The sequence below is a fragment of the Mesoplodon bidens genome (genome assembly GCF_964165515.1).
Source record: "Mesoplodon bidens genome assembly, chromosome: 3".
In the NCBI taxonomy this organism is placed as follows: Eukaryota; Metazoa; Chordata; class Mammalia; order Artiodactyla; family Ziphiidae; genus Mesoplodon; species Mesoplodon bidens.
The window spans coordinates 129,072,523-129,081,730 of record NC_138178.1 but is presented as its reverse complement, the minus strand read 5'-3'; the positions used below and the strand labels follow the sequence as shown (position 1 = coordinate 129,081,730).

Here is a 9,208-nt window from a genome sequence, read left to right as displayed (position 1 = left end):
GCAGGGACTGCTTGGGCTATGCAGAGAGCTGACCCAAATTATTAAAATCTGATGGCATCCGTGTCTTGACTACTGATAATAATGCTTCTCTGAACATTGGGGTGCATGTATCTTTTCAAATTAGAGTTTTTGTCTTTTCCAAATGTATGCCCAGAAGTGGGAATGCTGGGTCAATATGATACACACACACACACACACACACACAATGGAATATTACTCAGCCATAAAAAAGAATGAAATAATGCCATTTGTAGCAACATGGATGTACCTAGAGAGTATCATACAAAGTGAAGTAAGTTAGGCAGAGAAAGACAAATTATCATATGATATCACTTATATGTGTAGTCCAAAAAAAATGATACAAATGGACTTATTTACAAAACAGAAACAGACTCACAGACATAGAAAACAAACTTATGGTTACCAAAGGGGAAAGGGAGTAGGGGAGAGATAAATTAGGAGCTTGGGATTAACAGATACACACCACTATAAATAAAACATATAAACATCAGGGACCTACTGTATAGCATAGGGAACTATATTCAATATCTTGTAATAGCCTATAATGGAAAAGAATCTGAAAAAGAATAGATATATCTGCAGACACACATATATATGTATAACTGAATCACTTTGCTGTGTACCTGAAACTAACACAACACTGTAAATCAACTATACTTCAATAAAAATAATCTGATGGCAATGATGGAAGCTGGGGTCAATCTTGAAAAGGACAAGTATCACCTTACATCTGCCTCAGGTAAAGCCCTTGTGTCACCTGTTGGCAAAGGGGGTGCTGCTCTTCTCTAGCAAGATGGAAGGGAATGTTTCTTCCCACTCAGAGGAATCCAAGGCTTCAAAATTCTCAGGTACATCCACCTACATGCCTGATGAAGGTGAGGAGATGCAAGTCCATTAAAAAAATTTCCTTCCAACCAGACTCCTTTCTCAATGGTGCCAGTCCCATTCTTTATTCTGGTATCTCTTGGGCTCCTGGTTCCTTTCTTGGAAATAATCATCATGCTGATCTTCATTAAGGAGCAGGTCGTGGTGCCTCCTGCTGCTCTCTTGGGACCAGCTAGATGATCTCTGAACAGATGTCTTTTTCTGGAAGAGCTCCTGCTGGCACCCACACTGTAGAACTTGGCTTCAGTGCCATGAAGCTCTTAAGGGGGGAGATGAGGACACAGCAACACTCATCACTGACGAGCTGAGACTGTTTGATAACAGTAATAGCTGCAAGCAGCATCTCGATCAAGTCACTGTAATCCCCTGCATTGGCTCCAGAAATCACTTTGGAAATGGCACTGTTGGAAATTGCTCTGTTTTGCTTCATGATCTCTCCAAATTCAACTTCACTCACCATAGAGGGTGGAAAGCCCAAGTCTTGGCTGCAGTGATGGATAGAGGGGCCAAAGGCCTTCATGTAAATATCTGGTGGAGGCCCCACTGTAGCATTTGGTCGGGGAGAGAAGGCTGGATCGAGGTAAAGGTGGTGGGATGACCCGGGGGAAGTTACAGCTAAATAAGGAGATAATGGAGGGGCATGAGATGCTCATGGTAGATGCCAGAAGGAAGAGGAGGGACTCCAAAGCTTGAGGAGAGAAGTGGTAGGGATGGAATTGGGACTGGGACCAGACCCATCAGGTGAAGGGCTGAAGGAGGGCAATTGAAGTCGGGCAGCACACTGGGGGGCTTATCCATGTGGACGAATGAGAGTACAACCTGCTCAGAGTGTGGCCCATCCACCAGCAGAACCACTAGAACCTCGGGCATGGTCCCATGGAGCTTTCTCCACTCTTGAGACTCAAATACATTCACGTTCTGAGCCCCTGCCTCAAACTGTGGCAGGTTCTGCCAGGTGGCTGACCTCACACCCACTTTTTCTCCATTAAGTTCTTTTCTGGCAAGAATTTCCAACAGTTTTGTGGACAGTTTTCAGAGGCTTCCACCTCCTCAGCATACCCCCTTGGACTGGCCGTTTGCTCCATTCTCTGCAAATTTCAACTCCACCACACCACAGGCTCCTACAAAGTGAATAACCTGGCTCAGCTGCTTGTCCGTGGTCCAGCAGGAGAAGCTGCTCATATAGACAGCAGTTTGTCTGTTACTCAGGCCACTGTAGGTATGCAGAATTACAGGGCTTATTGGGCTTGGAGTTGACTCCTGGTGAACAGGAAGAGGTGGCTTAGGACTGCTGCTTCTATCATGTGAGGGCTGTAAGGTGGACATCAACAAATGGGATTGCTTTTCCCATAACACCCAAATTGTGATGTGGTTTCTGCCAAAGGAGGCGCGGCAACAGGGTCCTACAGTGCCCACGGAGGGATGGTACTTCTGCCCGCACGTGCAGGGCAAGCTGCATCTCACATGAGAAGGGATGGGGCATATAAGGTGAGACTTGGCACGTGACAGGTAGGGTCACTGGAGACCTCTGGCTCAGCGGTGAGAGACTGAATTGGACTGAATTCTTCCTCTGTTCTCTGGACATTTCTAACATAGCCCTTAATCAGTCACTGAGGGAGTCTCCCCAGGGTCAAAGAGGCACATTGCCTTGGGACAGAGGCTACAGGTTGTAGCATTTTCCCCCCGTCCCCCAACCCTCACCCGACCTCCCCTCAGAACATGAGAGCTGTCCAACCCGCCCAGTGGTAAGTGATGTGCTTACCCTCAAGGGCAGTTCTGGGTGTCTTTAAAATGTAGAGATAACCAAATAAGGTGATAATTTGAGGAAAAAATATAGAATGCCAGAAGAGCCATTTACCCAGAGAATTTTGTCTCCCCATTTTTATTTTGTTTTTACTCAATAATACAACTTTTAGCTTTAATTACTGAGAGCAAACAGGAAAAAAAAAAAAAAGCCTTGTCCCTCTGTTGTCGGTTATTTGTTTATCTTTCTGGTAGGTTGAAAACTGTATAAGAAACTTGATGCTGTCAACATTTTATACTGCATTGTATTTTTTTCCTCTTGCAACAAAACATTTTAAAATGAGAAATGAGGTATGAGCTGTTAAGCAAAACTAAAAGACAAATATGTGATTCCACTTATATGAGTTAAAGTAGTCAAATTTACAGAAAGTAGACTGGTAGTTACCAGGGGCTGGGGGGAGGGGAGGGTGGGGAGTTAGTGTTTAATGGGTGCGAAGTTTCAGTTTGGGAAGATGAAAAGTTCTGGAGATGGATGGTGGCAGTGTTTGCACAATATGAACATACCTAGTACCACCGAGCTGTACACTTTAAAATGATTAAAATGATAAAATTAATGTTGTATCTATTTTACCATGATACAAAAGAAAGGAAGAAAGGAAAAAAGAAAGAAGGAAAGAGGGAGAGGGAGGACGAACCCAGAGAGGAGACAAACACTTATCTGTAGACAGAAAAAAATTCCGCTCGCAAATCAGGATCTCATCTTTCAGTCATGGATGGGATAAAAACAAGATAGACTCCTACCAAGTCTGTACCCAAGGGCAGCCGTCAACAGGCTCCCTCCCTGATGAGTCTTTCCTTCTGACACAGAAAGCAAAACAATGAGTATTAAATTGGATTTTTATGCCGTTCGACATTTCAGACTCTGGGTGCGGTGTGATTGCTGTATTTACTGAATGCCTGCAGCGAACCAGACACTCTGTAAACCTCAGAGTCACTCCTATCAGATAGATCTTATTATTCTCTCTCTCTCTCTCTCTTCTTAACAGATTAGCAAACTGAAACTCAGAGAGGTTGAACCACTTCCTGAGACCTTAATGGTCTATTAGGCTATTAATGGGCTAGAAGCAGAATTTAGTCCTGGCTAGGCCTGTCTCCCAAACCCCACCCCACCACCCTCTCTTTCCTTCAGTAACACTTGCAATGCTCTTTGCTGGCTGGACTCACACCAAGAAGGGACATGGTTCAGGAGGGTGCAAATTTAGTTCATTTCAAGAAATGTGACAGGATGCTGGTCGCTGTGCTAGAAATTGATAAGTGGTGTGTGACCTTATATTATGCATGTCCATATAGTCTATAAAATGCCCTTCTGATTGTGACAAGAAAGCTAAAGTGGACAAAACATTTTGAAGGAGCCAGCTCAAAGGTGTTGCCACTGGCCATATGGAATATCATTTTGAAAATCCATGATACCCCTAGTGATACTCAGAGAGAGAGATAGAAAAAGAGAAAAGAGGAAAAGATCTTCATAGAAGAATAACTTAGAGAGAAGGAGATAATAAATAGAAACAAAATGATTTCATTAGAAATCATCATTTTGTAACCCTTATATAATAATTGATTCGGGCAAGGATTAATAAAGGATGCTAAAACCATTGGGTGAAAGTTTGTTGGAGAATAAGATAGTTCTATTATTCAAATTATTACCCCACAGATTCTCCTTTAATTAAAAATGAAAAAATATGTTTACAGTGAAGATATCTGGCAGACGCGCCTTAACCAAGTGATCAAACTTGTTTCTCAGTAATAGCAGAACAAAATTTGCATTCTGTACCTCTTTCTCATAAGCTACAGGGGGAAATACACAATGTCATTTATGTAGTTGCCTTGCCAAAATGTTTAACTTGAATCTTATCATTAGGACCAATCCAGAATTGTGGTAAATCGATAAGACAATAACTCAGATTCTTCAAAATGTCAGTGTCAGGAAAGAAAGAAGAAAAGGCAGAGGGATACTATTCTGTATTAAAGGAGATGAAAGAGTTGCAACAGCCAGACATAATGCATGAAGCTGGATTTCATCTTGGATTATTTAAAATTATTTATTTATTTACTTATTTTGGTTGCACCAGGTCTTAGTTGCGGCAGGCGGGCTCCTTAGTTGCAGCACGTGGGAGCCTTAGTTGCAGCCTGCAGGCTCCTTAGTTGTGGCAGTCGGGCTCCTTAGTTGCAGCACTCAGGCTCCTTAGTTGCGGCATGCATGTGGGATCTAGTTCGCTGACCAAGGATCGAACCTGGGCCCCCTGCATTGGGAGCTTGGAGTCTTATCCACTGCACCACCAGGGAGGTCCCCTCATCTTGGATTTTAAAAATATGTAAATGCCATTTTGAAGATAAGTGGACTGTATGTTAGATGATATTATCAAGTCATTGAAAGTGTCATTTGGGGTGAAGTGTCATGATATTTGCAACTTATTTTTAAATGATTCAAAAAGTATGTTTTTATATATATATGTTATATAAATATAAAAGTTATATACATATATAAATATAAGTAAATATATAGAGACAGACAAAGGCAGAGACTGAGTAGAATCAATGACCGACCTATTAGCAATGAGCATCCCTAGGGCCCACACTGTGGTCTTGAAATACTATTTCTCACTAAAAGAAACCAGAGCCTGTGGAAAAAATGGCTAATTCCAAGTCTGTGGCAGAAAGTGACAAGATGAGCCTGGAATATCTTGTCTATCAAGTACCAAGGAGGTTATCAAACACTGTTAGGATCACCTCAAAAATTTCACAGCCCACCTGAAGAAGATTTCACTGGCCAAAGATGAGAGAACTGGAGCTTCAGTCATGATAATAGTAATTATGATGGATTAAAACAAATCAAATATGTTTAAATCTATGAGCTCAAAAAGAATTGATCACCTTCAGAGTGTGATAGGGCATCAATTCATTATCTTGAAAAATGGTTTAAATAAAAACAAAGAATCTATCCTGCCTTTCTATATGAACTATATACCACTGGGTAACCAAATAATAGATTGGGGGAGTATCTCTTTATAATAGTGTTTCAACTAACAAATGAGTAGAAATTATTAAAATTAGAATATCTCCATTCTGCACACCAAGTGAACTACTAGATACAGGCAGTAATAATCACCAATGGCTGCTGGCATCACACCGAGGGAGACAACCAGATGTGCCTCCTACAGAATTTCCCGACACCTGCTTGCCTTGACAACAGGATCAGCGTGATCCAGCTCCCAATTTGCAGGAAATACAGAGGACAGAGAACCTGTTGAATTACACCACGAGCATGCACTCAACAGAATCCAGGCTGTGGGAAACTCCGCCAGTCGAAGGACGCAGATAAAGTGTAAGGGAAAGAAAGAGATCATTAAGTTAAAACTTAAAATATATTTTGTAATAGGCAAGACTAAATTATAATGTCCAGGGACATTTGATCACAATTGGGTGATAAAACTATTTGCAAAGCAGCAATTACTGTAGACGTAATTGGGGAAGAAAGTGTTCATCATTGGAATGAGTCTCATGGACAGAGCTTCTGAAGTGGAAGCCAGTTTTATTTTCTGACCTGGGTTGTAGTTACAAAGCTGTTCACTTTTATAAAAGTTAATTGTCATACATTTGTTTCGTGTAGTTTTCCATATCTTTATTTTATATTCTAATAAAATTAATTGTTTTAAAAGAGAGAAACATATTTTAGGAGACACAGCAACCAACTGCAATCTGTGGACCTTGTTTGGATCCTAATTTGAACAAACTAATTATAAGCTATTTATGAGATAATCAGGCAAATTAAAACATTGACTAGATCTTTGATGATACTTAGGTATTATCGTTTACTTTTAGATGTAATAATGCTATTGTGTGTTTTAGAAACAGAGTCATTATTTAAAGATACACACTGAAATATTTTAGATAATGCCTAAGGTTTACTTCAAAATAATACATTGGGGGTAGAAATGGCAAGTAGATGTATAAATGAAACAAATTGGCCAAAGTTGATAATTGGTGAGACTCGTTGCAGAGTACATGGGGAGGGGGGTCATTATAGTATTCCCTCGACTTCTGTGCATATTTGAAATTTTCCATAATGAGAAATTTCTTTCATGATTTGAACGAGTAGTTTATAAGCAAAAGAAAGCTGGATCCCTAAGTTCTGGGTGTGGATGGCTCAAGCAGCTCCCTCTCTCTTCAGTGAACTACTCTGAAAATTCTCCCTCCATGGAACAGTTGTTTAAGTCAACCAAAACTTCAGGGCCAGGTGTCATTTGTCAGATAAAATGTCCCTGCATACCGAATATTCCCAACACTTCTTTCAGATCAGACTGGCCAAATAAAACATGTTTTCACTTCTCTGTGGAGGGCTGAGGACTGTGAACCACAGCCTCTCTGCAGTGTGCATCCTGTCTAGGAGTTGAAGCCCAGATTGGTACGTTGTAGGACAGAACCTTCCATTCCATCCTGCAGAATTTCAGGTCCAGACCCAATATCTGTCTCTGAAATGCCTCCCACACTTGTTGAACAGCTGCTCAATCTCAAGTTAGCACCCAAAGTAAAACATAATAATATGGGTTTTTTTTAAGGCCTCACTGCCTCAATTTTGTCATGCTGACATCAGCACCATATGCCTACTGGTGTGGCAAATTGAGAAGAAAGTGTTTCTATGGCCATGCTGCTGATTTCAAAAATAGCATAGCTAATGAGCCAGCTGTGGTTAGGCAGAAAAACGTTAATAATCATTTCTGCAGTTTCTTTCATCCTAAACAGTTCTCACATATTACTCTCTATCTTTTCAAAACTGTAATACAGATGTCATACAGATGACCCATTTGAATGGGTTCTATTCTAAACAAGCCACCTGGGAGATCACTGTTTTTATCAAAAGGTAGGGAAAATAATTTATCCCAGGTCAAATGGGCAGCGCTAAAAGTAAATTATGATTTTGACAAAATGATGCACGTTTTATAAGACAGTGTTATCAGTTCATGAAGATATGGTGTCCCCCTGGAACTTAAAAATGAGGGAAATAAAGATTGACTTGAGCATTAAACTGTGCAATCAATATATAGTGATCAGAGCTGAGACTACAAATCTGCTTAGAGACCAGACAACTGTCAGGTCAGCAAGACTGGGCTGTCAAAGAATGAATATATTATGATACCTAAAGAGTACGTTCACCCAAAGTGTGTGTGGGGGGGTGGGGTGTGATGTTGGTCCATCAGAGAAATACAGGAAAAAGTGTCACTCAGACAAGTGTTGGCTATGTGTGTCTAAACATTGTTCAGGGGATGGGAGCCTTAACCAATGGCTCTGAATTACTTGAGCCTTATGGCTCAAGATCACGTGAGCCAGATTCATCAAGCTTTGGAAACTCAAGGCAGAGGTCGCAAACTGGAGTACTGGGCACCTAACCTCGCTTACAGTTGGATTCGTCTGGCTCTGTTAGGTTCTTTTTAACTGGAAACTTTTTTTTATTGAAAAGATTTTACATAAGATTATCCTTTTATTACTTTTTTTTGAAAAATCCCACATTCCCACGTGGCAACAATCAGCTAGAGCTGTGTAAGAGCTGTCCCCTGCAGACGGCTCTCTGCTGTCCACAGCCCACACCAGGCCCCTTCGCTCAGCTGGCTTACATCCCTGGCCCCTGGACACATCTGCACTGGCCACCCCCAGCTTAATACCTTCAGCTGGCCTCACTTCCTGTGTTTTGAATCCATGCTGCTCACAAAATCTTCTTTTCCAGCCTGACTTCCCTTGTTGGTCTTCTACAGGGAGAAAATGAGCTGGTCATGCCAATGTGAGGATTCCTGACTTTGTGACAGTTTTATGTTTCAAGGCTCAGTAAGACATTGGCATTTTGATTTTACACATCAATCTCCGATAAATCAGCCCTAGAGAGATGGCTCCACTCTTGGTGTAGCAACAAAATCAAGTGTCATTCTCCAAGGCTGACAATCAAACTTCTGTTGCTGCTAATACAGTGGCTTGGGACTAAACTATTCAATGTCATCATATGGAATCCTGCACAAAGAAGACATTTTCCAATTTTTATTTTATTTAGAAGATACTGTATGGTCTAATTTTGTTTTATAAATCACATTTGCTTACACTATACTTTTGTATGTAAGGGTGTGTGTGTGTGTGTAAAATCCAAAAATGGGAGATTGGGTTAGTGGAAGAGCATACAAAATGAAAGTTTTGGTTCAAAAAATACGATCTTTGCCTTTCTAGCACTTCTTCCTGCAGAGTGCTGAGGGTATGTTTTTGGTTCCTTTATCCTTTCTATTAGTATCACATTTCATGACTCTTTATTAATTGTGAAAGAATTAATGCTTTTTCGAACTCTCAGACCTTATCTTCTCCACTTTGAATGCCATTGCCTCTGCAGTCACCCACTAGCCGCATATATTTTATAATTTAGAAAATGTCCACCTACATATTGCACCTCCATTGTGTCATCTGCCAGAAAGCAAGATGATTGGGAAAGAAAATCTTAAAAGCACTTCCTACACGTTCACACATT

General features: G+C 40.9%; 1 pseudogene across 1 annotated transcript; it reads right to left on the bottom strand.

Annotated features, from left to right (window-relative positions):
* Positions 1-948: 948 nt before the first annotated feature.
* On the bottom strand, positions 949-1,644 carry LOC308614084 (cleavage and polyadenylation specificity factor subunit 7-like; annotated as a pseudogene). Its single transcript has one exon. The product of its transcript is annotated as a cleavage and polyadenylation specificity factor subunit 7-like (transcript).
* Between the last annotated feature and the right edge of the window lie 7,564 nt (positions 1,645-9,208).